The following is a 21,489-nucleotide window of genomic DNA, read 5'->3' on the forward strand; positions in this document are numbered from 1 at the left end:
TCCCAGGGCAGACCCTGACCCCCTTGAGGCTCGTGGTGGGGATGGCCCTGTCACTCTGGTTTGTGTGCAGAGCAGGGTGCCCAGCTCTGCTCATCAGATGGTGGCAAGTTTGTGTCGATGGGGAAGGAGGAGAGAGCGCAGCCGTTCACCTGTATCGACCCCGGTGCTTGCCAGGATCAACCACATCAAACAGCCCCTGGGGGTTACTCCAAATTTGAGTCAAGCTGCAGGAGGTGGCGGGCAGGCAGCTTTGCAGGGCTGGTCTCACAGCCTGCCCATGGGCACGCTGAAAACAACTGCATTGAAACATTTGGTTAGAAAATGGTTTGGGGTTTTTTTAGGGTTGTTTTCTTTTTTTTTTTTTCTTTTTCCTCTTTTCCCCTAGGTCTGCAAGCCACGGGTGAGTCATCTCCCAGCTTTCCTCAATGAGAGATCTAAAGCACTCTAAAAAAAAAAAATTAAAAAAATAAAAAGACAAACCAAAACACGTCTGTTGTTTTAATCATGGCTCGGTTTCACAAGACATAGCTGGTCTGGGCTGTGATGCAACTGAGTCTCTTCTTCCAAGTCACACACACGGATTTTTATGTTTCTTCTGAGATCCTCCACCAGGCTGGCAAAGCTGCTCCACGTGCACCCTCAGACCCCGCTGGGGACCTCCCTTGCTGTATGTCTGTCAGCATGTAACGTCCTGACATGATAAGCAGGATTTCTTACCTTATTTTGCTCCTCTCCAGCACAGAACAAGGTAGTTGCTGTTCTAATTTAAACAAGCAGCCACTGCAATCAGCTGCCCAGCGAGGTCAGGGTGTTGCTGTGCAGCAGCAGCCCAAGTGCCCGGGGGTTCAGGAGCCGTTGCACTGTGGCTGCACACACCGGTGGCCAAACACAGCTCACCTCCTCCCCTGGCTCAGTCCCTGCTGTGTGGAGCAGCTGTACATGTGTGGGGAGGGTTAGAGCCTGATTTACTTTGCCTGTGGGAAGGTGGTGAGCTGCAGCCATGGGGATTTCTGATATAAAACAGCAATCGATTTTTATCTGTGGGTAAAACCCAGGCAGGACCCAGGGCACACTGTGGTGTACGGGCACAGCCAGCATGGTTTGCCTGCCCTGGGAGAGCTTGGGGGAAAACTGCATCAGCGAGAGGCTGCAGGGCTGGCTGAGAGCCCGCAGGGGCAGGCAGCTCTGGAGGCCTGGCAGGAGGATGCTGGAGCAAAGGGCAGAGCTGGTTCCTCCTCCAGGAGCGAAGCCCGGGTAGCTCTGGATGCAGAGCTGCTGGGTTTTTTTTTTCTTCCTTGTATTTAACAAAAAAAAAAAAGAGAGCTCACAATCCTGGTTTGCTCCATTTTCCCCCCTTCTCTAAGAAAAAATAACCCCCCAGTTGTGGAGTGAGTGGGCATATTTATGAACTGTGAGAACATCAACCACAATGTTATTTATAAGTTTGTTTTTGATGAGCACCTCTGGCTTTTCCACGACATAAATCAGCCACTAGGTTGCATTCTGCTGTGAGGTTGCTTTTTTGATGTGAAGGTGGTATTTCCAGTGCTGGGAAACACCCAGAGAAGGCCTGTGTCCCACAGACAATTGTGCTGGGATCTTCTCATCTGTTGTTGGGATCATTTGCCACATATTATCACTTAGAAATGAGCTCTTTTCATTTGGCCAGGCAGGAAAAGCAGTTGGAAAACATCATAGGCAGGAGTGACCCACAGAGCCTTTTCCTTCCTCCCCTGTACCCTGCGTCTCCTGGGGGAAACAGGGCACCAGGACAACACGGGGTCCTCTGTGACATCTGGCATCCCAGACCCAGCCCAGGAGCCATCAGAGAGCTGCTGCTGATTGTCCAAAAGGAGCATGAGCTGCCCAGTTAGCTCCAGTGGGCACCGGTTCTGAACCTCCCAGGAAGGGTGAGGAAAACCTTCCTCCTTCTCCCTGCAATGGACTCGAACTCTTATTGCACAGTCCAACCTTCACTTGAGAATCATTAAGTTTTCAGTGTCTCCAAACATCAGTTCTCAGAATCTGCCTCTCCACAATGCATGAAAATTGAAGGCCCTGTCTTATTACAAAGAAAAATGTACTGTATAAAAAATATTAAACCTACTCATTGTATTACAAGTGGGAGCCCCACACCTGAGAAGCACAGCAGGGCTGTGAGAGGCTGCAGCCACCTGATGCTCCTGCAGAGAGAAAGGGCCTGTGCATTTGATTTCAGGCTGAGGAGTTGCTTGAACCTCTGCTCCCAGCAGAAGGGAAGTGATGCTGCAATAGCAGGTAAAAATGCAGCAGTGGGGTGGTACTGCTCCATAAAGGGGTCTTTTGCTCTGTGGGGCAGTGCTGTGCATCTGGGTGTTGAAGCAAGGAGATATTAAAACAGGATTTTCTCCTGGAAAAAATGGAGTTGGGGCTCTCAGCAACTGCAGCAGTTTTTTATGGATCTTGGAGTGGGGATTGTATCTCTAGTCCAGAAGCCTGGAATTGCACACAAAGCAGTCTAAGGAGCCTCTGGGGTCTGTGGGTGGAGACTTCATTAGGAATTAAGTGCACCTTTGCCATGCGGAGTATTAGAAATGTGATGTTTGATCACGGGGGTGAACGGGGCCTGGAAGCAAGTGCGTGTGCTTGTATGTGTGTAGGAAGGTGTTGAATCCAGAGGGCAGCTCTTTCCAGGCTGGCTGAACCACGAGCTTTGAGGGAGCAGCCTTGATGGAAGGGCTACAAGATGCTGCATGAAAGGGACAGCATCAAAGATTTTGGTCCTGAACCCAAGACCAAAGCAAATGCACTGGCAGATTCTCAGCTGAGATTTGTAGGGGCATTGAGAGTCACAAACCCACAGGGGTTATCAAACACCTCTTCAAACTCCCCTCCTGGAGGAGGATCGGGCGTGCTTCATCCTCTTCATGTGGCAAGTCACGTGTGCCACGGCGCTGCCAGTCCCCAGGGGCACTGAAAGGAGAGCGTGACCCTGCAGGGAGGCTGTTGGATTTACAGTGAGACAGGAGAGCAAAGAGCATACACACCTCCACCTTCTGTCCTACCAAACATCTTGGATGTTGCAGATGGCCTCCATGGGTGTGCTGCTGCTCACTGCATCCGTGCCTGGGGATGAGGAGAGGGACAGCCGCTGCTACAGAGGGACTTGTTTGGCATGGTTGGGGCAAACAAATGGAATATTTCCTTGCCAGGGTGCTGGAGAGTTAATCCAACTTGTCCTTTGCATGCTGAAAAGGGAAAAGGCAGTGGCTGCACAAGGCAGATGTGATCCAGGAGGAGGGTAGACAGGATAAAGTCTTCCCTAGGACCACAGCCCATGCGATATCTGGGAGGAATGCGGTGGCTGCTGGATGAAACAGGTCTGCTGAAGGGATGGGGGAGGACCAAGAGGGATTAGCCACGGGTATTTTTTACATCAGGCCTTACAACCAACCGCAGGAGGGTGAGGATCTAGTCACTTCTCGTGCCTGCTGCCCACCAGGAGCTCAGGTGCAAAGGTGCCCATTCGAGGCAGAAGAGGAAGCAGGAGCAGATTTGCATGCCCTGGCTACACCCAGCCCCAACCAAATTAGCAGCAGGAGAGCCCCGGCGCACCTCCTGCCTGCTCCTTAATTTATGGCCGCAGAAGCAGGGAGAGGAAGGTGAGGGGGAGTAGGGGAGGGAGCAGCAAACATGGCCATTATACATGCAAATACAGCTCTTTCTGGTTCTCCAGAGCTTCCCCTCTGAGCGCCACGGTGTATTTTCCCATCCCTAACAAACTGGTCACTATTCTTCACGTTTCGGGGTGCAAAGGACTTGGAGGCGAGAAGGGCAGCCGGGGGCATCCCGTGCCGGGTGTCTCCATCCTGTGCCTGCCCGGCCGGACCTGCCCGGGCACCCGGGGCTGTGTGCAGGCAGAGCCGCTGCCCACGCCTGCCTGCACGGCCGTGCGGGACCCGCGGGGCTCGCCCGGGGCCGCGCACCGCGTCTGGGACGGAGAACAAAGCGGGCGCTTCACCTCCCCACCGACCCGCGCAGACTTCCCTGCAGTGTTCACCGCCTTTCCAGGGCAGCTTCCCACGGGGACAAGCCAAGCAGAAACCCCTGCGGGACGTGCCCTCCCCATTCACCTGCCGGAGCCGCTGCCTCCGAGGGGCGCAGCCACAACCCGGGGGATGCACCGACACCCCTCGGGCTGGAGCCCTTCGAGAGGCACCCTCAGCCTTCGGACCTGTGGCTTTAGGTCGATCCTGTTGGAGAGGCTGAGGTTTGCCCGTCCCTGCAAATCGGGAGCAAACCTGCTGAGCAACTTTGGTATTAAAAAGAGCGAGTTGAGAAGGAAGCAGTGGGAGAGCAGGATCAGTCCGTGTGCAGCTCCTCCAGCCAGGCTCTGTAATGAAGCAGCCCTTTGTGCATAGCAGGAATGGAAACAACAGCCCTCAAGTCTGACCCCAGACAATTGTTTTCAGCGGAGAGGGCTGGGGAGGCAATTAATAACGTTTAAACAAAAGAAATAAAAAAAGCAGTACTGTATCTAGAAATTCTTCTGAGGGCCAAAGCTGTGACAGAAAGATATATGCTTTAGCATTGCTGTCAGAATAAATGACCCTCCTGAGAGAAAGAGTTTTTGAGGCTCTTTCTGCCCCACTGGACATAATTTAAGAAATGCATTGCAGCTAAAAATCACTGATTTTAGCCAGCAGATGAATTGCAAAGGGTCATGTTTTAACTTCTATGCTGGGAGGACAGGGGGTGTATTATTAGAGAGCCAGAATGCAAACGGTAGTTTCTGATTAGAAGAGAACCTCGTCAGCATTTCTCCAATTAGGAGTGGGCATCAAGTTCCCCGGCACGCAGAGGGGCTGTTAGCAAACCTTTGGCTTCTCCTCTGGGAGCAGAGGAGCTGGCTGAGGAAACACAGCCCATCTCTTCAGAGCCACTGTGGAGTTTCTCAGCAAGAGCCAACTGCTCAGCTCCAGCTGTCAGTGCACTGCAGCCCTGTCTCCAAGGGACCCCCTGTAAGATTGAGAAAACAGGGTGGTTTTCATCTCTTCTTCCAGGCCTTGCCCTTGCAGAGGGGCTGTGCAGTGCTGGTTTTCTATGACATGGATGCTTGTCCCCTGAGACCTGAACCCGGATCACCAAATTCATTTTGCAGAGACCACCAAACGGCCATCTGAGATCAATTAGCTTGTCATTACTCATCCCCATCAGATCTGAACTGCTGACCTACAAGTGAAAGTCCGTATATTTGTCTCCCAGCAATGTGCAGACCCATCCAGCTATCTAATGAGAAGAGCTTCCTCCGTAAACAAAGCCGAGGAGGTCGTGCTCTGGCCGTCCATCCCCTGCTCCAATTAGCCTGAACCCAAGGGCCAACTTGAGCTCAGTGTGATGGAGAGGTAGGAGTCTCTGGGGTGTCCAGCTCTGTGACAACAGGCTGCTGACTGGAGCAGAATGGCTCCCATTAGTGGCAATTTCAAACAATTTTAGCACTTGAAATGCCATTTTAACTTTGCATTTGAATGGCCGCTTTGTTATTTTAAACTGCTATTCATAACTGATTAGTAGTTGAAAGTATAGCCTTATTTATTGATGACACTAAATATGCAATCCAAAGGCAGCACTTTTGGATCCTGTGCTTTGGAAGTTCATTATTTAGATGAGGATATGTAATGTGGAAGAAGATATAGCCCTTTTAATTAAAGGAGTGTGAACCTGACTGAAGCATTTGCTGCCTGCAAAGGCTGTAATTATCACACATGATACAATTCTTCATTTAAATCTAAAAGATCCACAGCTCCTTCACTCATTTAAATTTATGTGCTCTTGCATATCTGTTTTCTGGTGGTGTATGGGAAGCCCTGGGCACCAGCATTAGTGAGGATAATTCCTCCAGGATGGCTGGAAGGTACCAGTGGGTTTCAGACACTGAGGAGAGTTGCTCCAGGTTTCCAGAGGTCAGGTGTGTGTGGATGCTGCTGTGCAGGTGTGGTGGGTGGTGTTAAGGTGTCTCATTCTATGGGCTTGGGAACACAGATTCACAGAATCATTTGGGCTGAAAAAGATGGTCCAGTCTAGACTTGACAATCTCGGAGCTCAGCAGCCAGCCCCTAAAGCAGCTCAGGCTGTAAATCATCCCAGCCCTGCACCTGAGCTGTGGCTGCAGTTGGATCAGTGCCCCTGAAGAGCAGGACCCTGCCAGCATCACTGGGGCTGCTCCTGGTGCCTTTCTGGTGTTGGAAATGCAGCTGTGGGCACCAGCCTGCTCGGGCACAGCTTGGTGACAGCGGCCAGCACGGGCAGACCAGTGGCATGACCCTTCCTCTGTGGCTGTGTTCCTCTGTCAGCCTCGCTTAGAATTCACTGGGTTTATTACTGTTTAATTTTTTGACCTAAATATAGACCAATTGTTTTTCCCTTAGAGTGATGGAGAATTTTATTGAGAGCTGCATTTTCCAAAACCTTCTGGAGAGAGCAAGAGCTACCAGGGAGGCAAGCACTGGCTCCAGTGGGTAACTTTGTCTTAAACTTCCCCTCTTCAGTGTGGGGGGGGTTCAATGTTGACTCCTTTATGATTATTTTAGTTAGAAATACCCAAAGGCAGCTGAATGTGACAGACATCGCTAGTTTGGTGTTAGTGCTGCATGACAGAAGCAATGTACCTCCACCTAAACTGTTTGTATAAAGAGAAAGCTTTTTTGAAATAGACACAGTTTGGAAAATAATTTGTTCTTTTTTAAAAATCCTAGAGTTAATCAAAACTATACTCTTCATGATTAAGACTCTTTGAATGTTTTCTTTACTGTATCTTTAAGTTTCAAATAAATCAGTGCCTCTATGGAATTTTCAATTGACACAGATTTGTTCCACCTAAAATGAATAGTTACTCTGAGAAGGCAATAGGAAATTGTTAATTCATCACTGCCTGCCTTTCCCTGCTATATTTTTCTCCTAATCAGAATGCAACCTGATATTCAATCCAAAGAAAACATTTCAAGGAGTCCATCATATGCCACAAGCTTCCAAACTTTTCTAAATTTGATAGCAAGAAAACATCATACATCTTAGTCATCAATGTACACTGTGGAAAGATAAATGTAAGGTTCAGATTTTACCACAGTTGCAGCAACCTGTGACTGGTGGCCTTTCTGCAAGATTCATGAGCTGACGGAACAGCGGCAGAGGGACATTTCAATATACTCTGTTACAGTCTTGGGTTTCAGTGTTTAAATGAGCAGAAAAAAAATATCCCGTCTTTCAGGGGAGCAAACCTGAAGCACAAGCCTGAGGCTCATTCAGGTCAGTGGCTTTTAGGCATGTGCTGAATAAATGTCTTCCTGCGCTGCGGCCACGCCGGCGAGCACGGAGAGAGCGAAGTCATTGGAAACACATTGGCAGTGCAAAGGGAGCAGCTGCTCTTGATCTCTGGCTCTGTACGAGTCAGGATAAAGCTGTGCCTGACAAGCCAACCCCTTGGGGTTAGGGCAGTGCATCTTGCAAGGAAATCCCATGAGAGTAATGAAACTTTGGGAGAAAAGTTAGGCTGAAGGTTGTGTTTCAGTGCTGATGAAGGACCTCGGAGCTCTGTGCCAGGCGTGTGTGCCTTCCCTGCCCCAGGAGTGCCAGAAATGGAGACGTGAGCCTTTCCTTGCCTCCCAAGCAATCGGCAGCTGGAGCACCTTCTGCCCCACATGACTTTCAGTAGCTGCTGCTGGAGCTGTCATTGTCTCTCTGAACTTGTGCCTCTCACAGGGGCTTGGCACCACATTGAAGTTGGAGGTTCACTGGCAGAGGAACAGGAACACTGCTGGGGAACGCTTCTCATAGCAAAGGCTTCACGTGCTTAAAATGGAAATTAGGAAATCAAAAAGACAAAGAAACTATTTCAATAGTTTCTAAGTAGATTAATGGAAAGTGCAGGAAGGTAAGAGAGGGTACATGGTCTCTGCAAGGGTCCAGATGTTTCTGAAATCCTTGAGGAGAGGAAAGGCTGAGGACGCGTTAGGAGAGAGTTCAACGCTGGGCAGCTTTCACAAACCAGTAAGTGAATAGTTGGTGGGAATGTAAGTAGCTGCTACTGGGAGACAGAGGCTGTGGCTCGAGGTCTTTGAATTGAGTTGCTGCTTTGCTCTAGCTCATTTTATGCAGCAGAGCTGGAAAATAAACTGCACCTCAGTTTCCCTACCTCTGCTCTCAGGAGTTGAGGTATTCTTTTAGTCTCTTAAGTGTTTTCTGAAATCTTTGAAGAGAAAGAAGGATGAAAAAGAAAGTAAGTACTTTGTGCAACTGCTAATGAAGACAAAGTGCTGAATTTTAGGCTCCTTTTAATCTTTCAGCAGTCATGTGCTCCCCGGTTACATGTGTTTTCTTACAGAGCAAAGCATAATCAGCTTTACATCCTGCATTGCCACGAGCACTTCCTCTTCAGTTCAAAGGCAGTGCAGAGGGATCGAGGTCCCATCTTCATGTCCATATTCATGCACACCTCTGCTTTGACTGTGTTTCAAACGTGGCTTCTCACACTTAACAACTCGTGATCCTGTTTTCTCACTTCTGTGTTGTGGCAGTGTCTCTTTCCTTGGAGAAAAGTTCTTGTTTGTCATTAAATATCAGTGTTTGAGAAACAAAGCGGAGGAGGATGGTGCTTTCAAACCAAGGGCATCAGCATGTGTAACAGCCTGCCTCTGTGCCTGGGACTGCAGCTACTGATCCAAGGTACTCAGTTTTGCCTACGTCAACATAAAAACCAGGTGGATTACAGGCAGCTTCAGAGAAAAACGTGCAGACCTGACTTTCAAAGCACTTTGCACGGCCTTCACATGGAGCGGGGTGAAAGCTGGTGTGCAGACAGCAGGGAGCTCCCAGGCAGAGAGTTCAGTCGCTGCACAGTGCTCCTGGGATTTTGTTAGATGTTTGCTGACAATCCCATTATTCCTAAATACAGTGCTAGTGATAAAAGCTGGGAAAGGGACCCACAGTGGAGCACGGCTGGGACTCTGTGTACTCCTGTGCCTGGGTGGGGACAGCAGTGCTGTGTGGCTTTGACGCTGAGCTCGGGTTACTACAGACCAGACTGACTAAACCAGCTCTAATTTCAGCATGTGCCAAAGTAATTCAGGGACTGCAACTAATTGAATTTAAAATTTCTAGGGTGTTTTTTTAGTGGACAGAAAGTGGAGGCTTTTCCTGGCTTTGTGGTTCTCGGGGGGAATTTGCTTCCTAGAGACACTTTCAGATATCTACGGCTTCTTCTGTGGGAGATAAAACTCCAGCCATGTTCCCAGTGGGAAAAAACCCACTGAAGTTCAGCCTTGAGATGAACAACGTGGTGGGTGGCACACCTTGAAACAGGAGAGTTGGACCTTAAGGCTCTGCCCTGAAATGCTTTATTGGCACCTCTTACATGAAAGTTAAAGTGCTTGAATTAATATCTTCTGCTGAGACCAATTTTCTTGGTCACTGTCTCATCCCCTCTCAGCTGAGTGATACCCAGACTATGTCTCTCCTTTGGCAGAGAGAAGAGGCCTGTGGTGACAACTGAGTAACTGTGAAGGAGCTGCAAAGTAACAGTTGGTTAAGCTTCATAATGACCTAGACGCTTTGCCTCAGAGGCGATGAAGGACTCTGCTGCCTGCAGGCAGATCTCCCAGGGTGGTAATCCTTGAGTGCCACTGCAGGTTGTCTCTGGCACGTTCTCATCCAGACTGCTTACTGGTGAAGGCAAAGGTGTGAGTCCCTTCAATCTGTGCTTGGTTTTTACTGGAGACAGAAGCCTAAGGTGAGTGGACAAACATCCCCTGTCTTGACCCTAAAGCAGCAGCATGAAGAGCACTCCTGGCTTTCATCTTTGGAAGTGAATGTTGCTTCAGGTTCCTGCCAGCTAAAGACATTAAAGGGCAAAACCCTGAAATGGCAGCAGACTCCTTACAGGAGCAGAAAAGAACCCTTAGGATACCATGGTGGAAACCGAGTCCATTGCCAAACTGAGTGTGATCAGATGTGATAGAGGCCAGGATCCAACACTGTGGGAAATCAGTCTGCAAAGTGCAAAACGAAACCCTCTGGATCTCAAAAGATCTGTGATGCTCAAAACTGATACATTTGTTGGTACATGATAATATCGAGGAAGCTGCTGTTAAGAGCAAACGCAAAGAGGTGATGAAACAAGCTGTTCCCAGAGGGATGAGCTGCCCACCAGATATCCTTAGCTGGGTAGCAGTAGGATGTTCTCTGTTGAATCTTCTGACACCCTCAAGTGTCTTCCTCTGATTCCCAAAGGATGCTTTGACTTTCTTTGATTTAAATGAAACCTTGAACAAGAAGGAACAGAAACACCAAATAAACAGGTACCCCCATTTTATGAGGCAGTTACACATACAGTGAAGACCTGCCAGGCTGGAAGTGCAGGGATGGAGCCGAAAAGTGGATGATGAAAATGGGGAGGAAAAGATCCCATTCAGGATCTTCATTCAGAAAGACGAAGCACAGCAGATTGTGAGATAAAAGGGACACAAACAACCTTGGATCTGAGAGCAGAGTGGAAATCCCCTGGCTGGAGAAAAGAAGAAAGAGAGGATGCAGTAGCTGCAAGGAGATCCTGGGGTACTGGGCTCAAATAAACCCTAGAGCAGAAGAAGCAGCAGTCAAAAAAGGAACTCCATCAATCAGGGACCATGAAAACGTGTGTGTGAATTTTTAAGAAATTCCCAAAGAGAAGAACAATTTGGGTTGAGAAGAGATGAATGCAGAACTCTAAATACTGGTGTCACTGGCCCTACCCAAACTAGTTTACTATTGAGCATGGGCAGGTCCTGCAGCCTCCATGTGCCTCTGCTTCACCACTCCTTTCAGATGGGGGTAGAGATATTGTCTCTTTTAAAACATGGATGTAAAAAACTTCAGCAGTTATAAAATCCTTCCACTAAGGGAAGGGTATTGTTGCTCACTGTTATCATGTGTAAATGGTTGTGTATAGAGTAAATATTGAGGAGTCTCAATGTGTCACCCAGTTCACTTTTTGGCTGCTCTTCACTATGTCAGGGATGATTGCACTCCATCTGCTTCTGACAACCTCCCGTGATGGAAACTCAGTTCTCCTGGGAAACCAATCCCAGGATTCAAGTTATCTTTACAGGTAAATATTCTCCTGTTACCTCATCTTGATCTTGCTACTGTGTTTTGAACCCATTCATTAGTGCTTCCCCTATCTGCTGTGGAGTGCAGGTTTCTGTAGATACAGGAGGTGTCTGGGTTTTATGAGTGGGTTTGTACTGATCAAGTGTGTTGGGTGGTTTCATTCTAAGAAGCAGTCTGACTACTTACAGCTTTGCCAAAGCTCAGCTATTTAGGCTAAAGCCTTTCCATGCCAGGCATTTCCCTCAAGCTCTTTTCCACCCCCTGCTTTTTTCCCCTCCTCTTTGCCTTTTTATTTTAAAATGCAGCCAAAAATCTCAGCTGTTTCTGAGAACGAGGTTAGGGAGTGATGCTGCTGTGTTAGGAGAACATTCAGACACTGCTGAACGGGAGAACTGGAGTGGGACTATATTTGGAAACCTTGAGTGCTCTGATCTGAAATCTGAGGGAGGGACTGTGACTTGAGGGTCACCCAGCCAGGTGCTAACCCCCCAAAATGACAGCTCTCCATGGTGGACACAGGTTGGTTGGTGTAGCTCCAGCCTGGGACTCTCAGTTCATACTGAGATGTTTCTTGCAAGAGGTTCAGGAGTCACACTTCTCATCCTGAAAGAACTTTCCATCCAAAAGTCTCCCCCTGCACAGACTCAGTTGGACGCTGGACTCACAGTAGAACAAGGTGAGGGAGCTCCCTACACCCGTGCACCTTTTTTCCCTCTTTTCTGTTCTTCTGCACCGCAAATTGTTGAGTCTGGAGGTCAAATGCAAGCAAATTTGAGCATGGAAGGGAAAGCAGGTTTCAAAAATTCCTTCAAAAGCCTTGAAATTACGTGGTATGGGTGAAAGGGGAGAATGGAGGTGCAGATCCCGAGGAAGCCTCCCTACCTTTGTTTTAATGCTCTGCAGAGCAGCCTGTGTTTGTGGAGAACATTGTCACATGTTAACACCCCTGTGACAAAATCCAGATATGTATTTGAGGTGTATTTTTCCTCCTTTTCTTTTCAGCATGGTTTGTTGGATTTTTTTTTCTTTCCCTCAAACAGTTAAGACTGTTCAAAATCTAAGATCTCTGATGAAACCAGATCTGCCTCTGATACACATTCATCATGGCTGGATTATGGGGTTGGAGTAGCCACTGGAATTTCTTTCTGGTGAAACTGGAAGTGACCTTTGTTTCTCCTTGTTCTGTGGGTCAGTCTCAAGCTTAACTGGACATCTACAAAGGCTGAACTGCTAACAGAGACCACAAAGGTGACTGACAGGTGAAGAACAACCTTCGCCACTCTCGTGCCTCGATTCTTTTGCTGCTTCTGTAGCATTGGCTCATAGATGTCGTGCTGGTCTCCTTCCTCTTGGTAAGCACAGCTCTGAGCAGGGGGAGAGAAGCACAGAAATGCAGCAAATTGCAATGCTAAAGACTTGAAGAGAGGGAAAATCCACATCTAACAGGACAATCCTGTGGTAGAGTGTGCTGAGGAATCTGTCTCGGGACGTAAAGAAGGCTGTTGTAAATATACCCTTCAACCTGGAACGTGCAATCAAATCTGCACGGGGGAAATTTCTGTGCCCTTACAAAGTCAGGGCAAAGTCTATGAGCTTGGTTTTGACCCGGGGCACGCCCGTTTGGATCAGGGTGGAAGACTGGGGCCATCCTAATTCCTCATCAGTGAAAACAAATAGCTCCCGCAACAGAGGGGAAGCATGAAAACAAAGTTACTGTCAACACCACCCTGCCTTTTTGAAATGCCTTCCAAGCTCTCCAAGGATAAGATCAATGCGAACAAAAACAATAAGAGCTCTGTATGAAAAGCAGGTGAAAAGGCAGCTCCCTCAGCAGCACACGCCCCAGAAATGGGCCCTGCTATGCTTGCTGACAGGAGACCAGCACGATGCAGCAGCACCCCAAAGCAGCAGCCAGGGATTTTTTTTTAACTTTATGAGCTCCATAATGAAAGCAGCGGTCGGTGGACACCCCCTGTGCCAGAGTGCTCCAAACCTGCCCACGATGGAATGTGCTGATAAAGAGGAATGTTTCCTTGCAGACTCGGTTTGAGATGTAAATTTAAATATTGCTAATTTCCAGTATCAGCCTCAGCAAGAGCCTTCACCTCTCAGTGATCCATCTGTAAACGGTGGCAGCTCTCCCCAGCCTTGAATGTCTAATCATACAACGTGCTTCACAGCTTTCTCTACCAGTCTCTGCATTCTGAGTGGACCACTGATTTCTCTGAAAGCACAGTAAACCAGCTGCCAATCCATTTGTTTCAGTGAGACATGGCAGCCTGGTGTGTGAGGTGTATGGAAATGTGAAGTTTTGATGTGGTTAGTGCGTAACAAGACAGAAGAACTCCTCTGCTCAGTTCTGAAATGTTCAGCTTGAGAATTAAATTAATACTTTAGGTAATAACAAGATTTTTAGAATAATCCGATGGTTTAAAAGTCAACATTTTCCTGCCTTTCATGAGGCAGATTTCAAGTTGGTCATGGGATGAAGTGTGAGTGACTGGGATGACTGAATGGCAGGAGACAAACTCTGACTTACAGAATCTTCAGGAAAACTTTTTAGAAAGAGAAGGTGAAAAAAGCTTCACAAAAGCAATTTCTTTCCACCACTGGAGCTGTAAGAGGAAAGAATTATAGCTCAAAGCTTGCAAGAGTAATCTCTTTAGAAGCTGGAAAATCACTTGGACATTATCTGTACCAGGACTGAATCACCTCTAACTGTTGTACTGAGTATAATCAAAAGCATGACAGACTATAACACAGCTTGCTCAGTGATAAACATTCACATGTGAAACCAGAACGGGGCTTTGAGTCACTGTTTAGCTTTCTGCCCCATGATCTCAGATTAAACCCACGAACAGCCACCGCTACAAGTGCTTTGTTTCCATGCTTGGAATCCCACCATAGCCTGTGCTGCTCAGGCAGGAACAGGGAGGGGTGGCTGCAGGACCAGAGAATGATGCAGGACACAAGCTCCTCTCTCACATTGCCCACCACCTTCATTTATGTCAACTAATGTCAACAGCACTGTGTGTGTAACAGGAGGGGGGAAACCCAACACAAAACCAAAGCCCAAGACCCCCTGAAGACTGGAAACAGAAGAGGAGCAAATATAATTAATCCAGAGTGATGATGTTGCATTTAGATTATCAGATCAGTTCAGCTGGTGGAGCATGTGTGTATTTTGATTATCTTTTAGACAGAGCCATTTAGTGTCACCCTCATTCTTTCATCTGGAAGAAAATTTCAGATACCTGGGTGGGCAGGTTCATTTCCACTCTGAGCTGCCCAAATACTGCAGCTGGCCTGTGCTGGGCCTGAGGAACTGAAACTGTCTGCACTGTCCATTCTCATGTTGCTTCCTGGAGGCCCTTGAGATCTGAAAATCTGCAGGGACTTTCAGAACAGCTACAAGATTACAGCTCTTGTCTGGCCCTTTTATGTGTGATTGTGATCAATGTTTTTTAAAATGTATGAAAGGCACTCCACTGTCTCATGCCACCCACTGAAACCATGCATGTACTTTGGAAGGAGTTCAAGGGAGGCAATTTTGTCCCTTTTTGCTGCTCTGGTCAGACCCCACCTGGATTACCACGTCCAACTCTGGGGTTCCCAGCACAGGAAGGACATGGACCAGTTGGAGCAAGTCCAGAGGAGGCTGTGAAGATGATCAGAGGCTGGAGCACCTCTCCAACGAAGACAAGCTGGGAGCTGGGATTGTTCAGCCTGAAGAAGAGAAGGCTCCAGGGAGACCTTATTGCAGCCTTTCAGTACTTAAAGGGCTTATGAGAAAGTTGGGCACAAATGTTTTAGCAGGGCCTGTTGCAATAGGGCAAGAGGTAATGGATTTAAACAAATAGAAGGTCAATTTAGATTGGATATAAGGAAGAAATTTGTTACAGTGAGGTGGGGAGTATTGGCACAGGTTGTCCAGAGAGATGGTGGATGATGGATCTTCACTTCTGGAAAAATTCAAGGTCAGGTTGGATGGGGTTCTGAGCAACCTAGTCTAGTTGAAGATGTCCCTGCTCATTGCAGGGGGGTTGAACTAGATGGCCTTTAAAGGTCCCTTCCAACCCAAACTATTGGATGATCCTAAGTTTGTAATGGATTGTGAAATGCAGTGTGAGGAGACAGTGTGGCTGATAGCTCAGTGGATAACACATCAAAAGCTATGCCTGCCATTAGCACTGGCTCTACACTGATAATGGCATCTTCAGACATAATTTCACAAAGGCAGTTTTTAAACATTTCCTTTTATGTATTTAGGCTTGTGTGAGTCACAGCTTGTGCTCAGTTAAACTTTCTCCTCATTGCCCAACATTAGGGATAATGATAGTTCTTTCCATAGGGATCTCAAGATCTTCATCTGGAGATCTCGAGTCACTTGATAGGTGGGTGAATTGAGGCATTAGAGGTGAAGCCATGTGCCCAAAATCACTTAGCAGGGCACAGGCAAGGCTGGAAGAGGCACCCAGTCCTGGCCTCTTTTGCCAGACAATGGAGACTCTGACTTCAACTATTTCTTTTAACAGTTTGTGCTGCAATTGGTAAAATGAAAAAAAAGAAGGGGGGATTAATATAAAACCTTCATAGTTCCATTGCCAAAACATGCATAGGTAGCACAAAATCATAGAATGTATACCTACTGCAATAATCACCATTGTCCCAAGTAACCAGTGTGTAAGTCAAGTAGCCTTCTGGGATAATCTGGTTTGGTTCTCTAACAATTGTGTAGTTCACTCCATTACATCATTTGGAGGAATAATTGGTTCTAACATCCTTGAGTTTCAGTTCACGTTGGTTTTTCTAGAAAAAAACATCTGTATTCCACTGGCTAATTAAATGAATTTAAACAGATTTTCAATTAATTAAGATGCTGTGTGCCAAGCTCAATGATCAGAGGCTGTCTTTGTTGCATCAGACTCCTGTACCTGGTATCACACTGTACTTTCCTATTTACACATCCATGACCTTTTTATGACTAGTTACTGGCATGCAAGTGTCAGAAGAGTGTATTCCTGTGGATGTCCCAGGCTGTACAGCCCATGCTTTTGTGGGATAGGCTGCACATGTATTTTATTGAAACAAAGTCTATTCCTTTGTGAAACATCTGTTAAACTGCCAGTACTTACGAGCAGAAAGAGCCCAGGGTGTCCAAATCACCCAGCTGAGAAAGGATGGCTGTATTTACTGGCTTTTAATTCAGGCCTGAGCACAAAGAGCCGGGTGTTTTATTGCACTGTGGTAGTAACCCATGCTGAAGCAGAGATGTGGACACAGCTTCTCCAGTGTGAGAGTCATGGTGACTGTGGTGGTCACTGTGGAGGCTGGGAATTTGGGTTTCAACAGCTTCAGTGTGGGAAGGCTCTTCTGTGTCCTTGCTGAGTACTCCAAATGCTTGGGAACAACAAAGGCAAGCAGGAGAGATGTTTTGATAAGGGAGAGTCCCATTCACTTATTTCAAGTAGCACCTGCAGGCATCTTCTTTTGGGAAAAAGGTTTCAGCTTTGGTATCTGGAGTGAAGAGCTGCATCTGTCTTGCACCCTGGTTTCGAGAGCAGAGACAGGAGGTGCTGCTTCCTCCCTAATACCTGCCGTGCTTGGCGTTGTTTAACTGCTAGGCAGCTTCCCACTCAGAATGCAAAATTATACACTTGTTTTGTTTAACTGTTGTGGTATGGCTCTTATCTCTCTCTGTGTGCTAAGTAAGATGTTTAGGTATCAACTTTGGACTTGGCCAAGTCCTGAAAGCTGCACATTGTTGCCTTTGGAGTCCCTGCATCCATCTCTGCATGAAGTGCTTCCACAGGCACGAACCAATTCGGATAGCTCGTGGTCCTATGCATTGCCCATATCCCTCATTTGGGTTGTTTTGGGAGTCCTGAGATAAGATAGATCTTTATGCTGATGTCTGTGGGCTAGACATGAAAGGCTGCTCCGGGGGCGAGTTGCAGCCTTTCAGGACTGTTTCTGTGACTCTGGGTCTGTGAGCAGATCAGCAATAACCCACAGCACCAGAGGGTTGACTTTGGTGAGGATATTCTGGCTGGGAGCATCAGTTGTAGTAGTAGGGAAATTAAATTAGTCTGGGGGAAAGAAGTCAATTAATCTGCTCAGTTTCTCCCCCTCCCCCCAGAATTTTGTAGAGCCCATAAGCACAGACCTTGCGTAAGTGGATTGCATTTCACACCTAATGTGCATAATTATATCTTGCAAACAGTTTATTAATGGATCTATAATCACAGAGTAGCTTGTACATACATAATGCTGGTGTTTGATTATACTGCAGCTGCCATAGATCAATGGATACACAGGAGTCTGGCTTATTACTGTCTCACACATGAAGTCTGGAGAACAATATAACACTGGTGCCATGCAGTTGTTCATCACATGCTGCTGCCTAGGGAAAACCAGAGGTTTTAAAGACATGGTAGGGAAGGTTGGAAAGAACAGTACATAACAGGACTTGGCACTTGAAGAAAGCTCCCTTTCTCAAAAACATTCCATCTGCAAATCTTTCAGTAGCGTTCTGTCTCAATTATCAATGTGCTGTAAACATGTTAGATCTTATTTTGGAAAGGGGTCTGTTCTGAGAATTTGCTCTGAAAGCAGCATGCCTACAAGCTTGACCATTTCTGTTTTCTGGAGGTGACTCACCCAGAGGGCTGATGAATAGCCCAAGTTCTCGTGAATCAAAGCCCAGTGATTTGCAGGCTGAGCTGAGTCTCCCGACATCTGAGCAGTGCACACTGAAATGGTTTGCAGAGCTGTCCCCCAGCTGCCTTTGGGAAGCAGTCCCATTTGGTTATGCACAAGGAAAAAGGTTCTAGCTTGTTTTGGGGTGTTGATGATTGAATGCTAAAAGAAAAAAAAAAAAAAAGCTTGGTGAGCTGCAGAATTCCCATGAGACTGTATCCCACCTCCAGCACGAGAACCTCGGCCTTCCCTCTCCTGTCCCCCAGTACCACCTGCAGAGCTGCCTCTGATCTGTGCTGACTGTCTGGCCGCTGGCCAGCAGCTCTGGCCAAACAGGGTAAATAACTGTGCAAATTATGATCTAGCCTTTCTTGCAGCAAAGACATTAGTTTGTGTGCCTCTCCTCTGTCTAGCTAGGAACAAAACAATAGGAACTTCTCTGTGTTTAAGACTTGAATTGCCTTGTGAAAGGCTGGGGGCTGCGTGGGGCAGAGGAAGGAGGATTTGGTGTGATTTTATAGCTTTCCTTGATGAGAAAACAGCCCTAAAACAATAGTTTCCTCACAGATGTATCTGTTACAATATACAGGAATCAGTTCCCTTTGCTAAAAGGGTATTCTGCAGAGCAAAAGCTCTTTTTGTTTTGTTTTGTGAGGGTCAGCTTACTGTAGAGAAAGTGGATGAATTCAGAATAATAATATGATCCTGTGCCACTATGTTCAGTCTCACCCGTTCCAGCTATCCTGTTTCTGCATCGGCCTAACTGAGGCAACAAACAGAGGCAGTGTCTGATCTCTTACTTTATCAGACTTTCTGATAATAGTGACTCACTTTATTTAAAATAAAAATTTTGGAAAGATGAAAACTGTGGGATGACAAGTGTTAAACAAAGAGGTGCACGGGGGAAAGCAGACAAACTTGATCTTGTTTCCAAAGTCTTGAAAAATATATGCCAAGGTCAGAACACCAAACTTGCTGGGTGATATTGTCTCCTGTTTTCATTCCAGGGCTTTACAACCACTCGTCTTGCTTTTGACTCTGGTAATTTTTTTTTGCAAACTGCAGTTTGGAAGAAGGCAGAGTCAGTTTTGGGGGGTGAGGAGGTAGAACTAGCAAGTGGTGAAAGATTATTGGAGGTTAAGAGAGCAGGTTTCTGCCTTATGAACTTGGCAGCTCTCCTGCAGGCCTATGCTCTTGGTATTGATCTCGTTGTAAGATGAATAGTGATATGGATTTTTTTTTAAATGTCTTATTTTGGGACCTTTTAAATGTGCCTGACATTCACGAGAATTTTGCTTAAGGGTTGGTATTAATCTAAATGAATCAAGATAATACATAACATTTTGTGTTTTCAATCTCAGTGTATTTTCTTTTCAGATTTGGTTACTATCGAAAAAACCTTTTATAACAGTTCTTTTAGTGCTTTTAACTTCTGAATTTACCCATATATCTGCATTACAGTAACATACCAAAAATCAGAAGATATAGTTTGAACACGTACAGAGTTATTGCCTAAATCTGCAGTTCCTATTGATCAGAAATGTATTAAGCATATTTTCTACATTTAGAAAAAAAGTCTAAAGTTTGTTTTTATGAAGTCTGTATATAATTAGTTAGGGGATACAGATGCTTCCCTCATTTTTTTAATTAATTTGCTCATACTTCATTCAAATCATGCCTTCTGGCTAACCTTAGCATTGCTCTCTTCAATTTGCATGACTACGTGTAAAGTTAAGATTGTAATACTGAGAGATTAGAAAACCTCATTTCTTTATCAAAAGATCTAATACACTCTAATATTTTTACGTTGGCAATAGGTATTGCAGTAATCCAACAACTTTTTGGCTCGTGCAGCCATTCTTATGATGCTTCAGAGCTGTTAAAAACCCAGAGGAGTGATTGCAGGGAAAAAAATCTGAGTTGGAACGGACCCACAAGGATCATTGAGTCCAACTCTTCCCCCTGCATGGGACATCCCCAGGATCTTGCCTGATCTCAGTGGCTGAGCGTTGTCCAAACCCTCCTGGAGCTCTGGCAGCCTTGGTGCTGTGCCCACTGCCCTGGGGAGCCTGGGCAGTGCCCGACCACCCTCTGGGGGAAGAACCTTTCCCTGAGATCCAACCTAAACCTCCCTGACACAACGTAAGGCCGTTCCTTTGGTCCTGACACTGGTCACCACAGAGATCACTGCTTGCCCCTCCACTTCCCTTCACAAGGAAGCTGTAACTGCAATGAGCTATTGGGGTATAATCAGTGTATGTATGAAAAAATGGATTTAGGGACACGTGATGTATGTCCTGCTGTGCTTCATGACTGAATTAGCTCCAGCAAAGTGCATGTTTGTGAAGATGAAGAATCAAAAGTTCAGGCTGCTGTGTTTTTAGCATGAAAGTGAACTTTCCAAGAGCTGGGAAAGCAAAGTGCTGGGTTTTTTTTCTCTGAGCTGACACCACGACTTCAAAGACAGTGAGCAGCCCTGCTGGGCTTCCTGAGGTGGCGGTGGGTGCTCCTGCTCCCCTCAGGAACAGGCTGGTGTGGGGCTCTGCAGCGGCCACCGGGCAGGCAAAGGGGCTGGGGCACCACGTTTGGGGTGGCAGCCGGAGAGCGGGCTGTGTCCTCTGACAGCAGTGACAGCCCAGGGACCACCCCTGGGCTCTGGGACCATCAGTGGGGCTCAGGGAGCACCCTTGGGGCTCAGAGACCATCCCTGGGGTCAGGGACCATCCCTGGGGCTCAGAGACCATCCCTGGGGCTCTGGGACCATCCCTGGGGCTCAGGGACCACCCTTGGGGCTCAGGGACCACCCTTGGGGCTCAGGGACCATCCCCGGGGTCAGGGACCACCCCATGGGCTCTGGGACCACCCCTGGGGCTCTGGGACCACTCTTGGAGCTCAGGGACCATCCCTGGGGTCAGGGACCATCCCTGGGGCTCAGAGACCATCCCTAGGGCTCTGGGACCATCCCTAGGGCTCTGGGACCATCCCTGGGGCTCTGGGACCATGCTGGGGGTCCGCCAGGCTTTATGCTGCCCCCGGGGCCGGCCCTCACTGATCCGGGGGAGGGAGCCAGAGGAGGCCGGTGCGAGACCGGCGCTGTCCCTCCCCACCTGCCCCATCCTCACGGCCGCCCCGGCGGGGGGGACACGGCGCGCCCACCGCCCGCCCTCACGCCGCGGCAGGTGCGGGGCCCGGCCGGGTCCCCGCCGGGAGGGGGTTTTGCCCCATCGCCCCCGGGGCGCGGGGGTGCGGCCGCTCCCCTCGGGGCAGGGAGCGGGGCAGCACCGCGGGGTGGAAGCCCCGGCGCAGACCCGCCCGGCGGGTCCGGGCTCTGAGGGGGCCCCTCACCGCCCCCCGCCCGGCCGCGGGGCGCATGCGCGGCGGCGGCGCGGAGTTGTGAATGGCGCGGCTGTTCGGGCCGAGTCCGGAGCGGGAGGAAGTCGGAGCGCGGGGAGGGAGGGAGCGGGCGGGGGGCGGGAGCGGCGGCGTCGGGCTCCGGCAGCGTCGGGCTCCGGCGGCTGCGGCTGCTCCGCGTGCGCCGCGGGAGGAGGAGGAGGAGGCACGGGAGGAGGGGAGCGGGGGCGCCGCCGGCGGGGGCTAACAAAGGGCGAGGCGAGCGCTGGGGCTGGGACAGCGCGGGGCGGGCGGGAGGGAGGGAGGGAGAGGAAGGAG

At 48.2% G+C, this 21,489-nt stretch overlaps 1 long non-coding RNA gene across 1 annotated transcript; it reads right to left on the bottom strand.

The window, feature by feature from the left end:
• Positions 1-17,327: 17,327 nt before the first annotated feature.
• Positions 17,328-17,977, bottom strand: LOC113948979. The gene is made up of 2 exons (XR_003528294.1): positions 17,782-17,977; positions 17,328-17,524 (listed from the first exon to the last, which is right to left on the bottom strand). It is a non-coding gene; the product is annotated as an uncharacterized LOC113948979 (long non-coding RNA).
• Between the last annotated feature and the right edge of the window lie 3,512 nt (positions 17,978-21,489).

Source organism: Corapipo altera, unplaced genomic scaffold (genome assembly GCF_003945725.1).
Source record: "Corapipo altera isolate COAL_440 unplaced genomic scaffold, ASM394572v1 62, whole genome shotgun sequence".
Lineage (NCBI taxonomy): Eukaryota > Metazoa > Chordata > Aves > Passeriformes > Pipridae > Corapipo > Corapipo altera.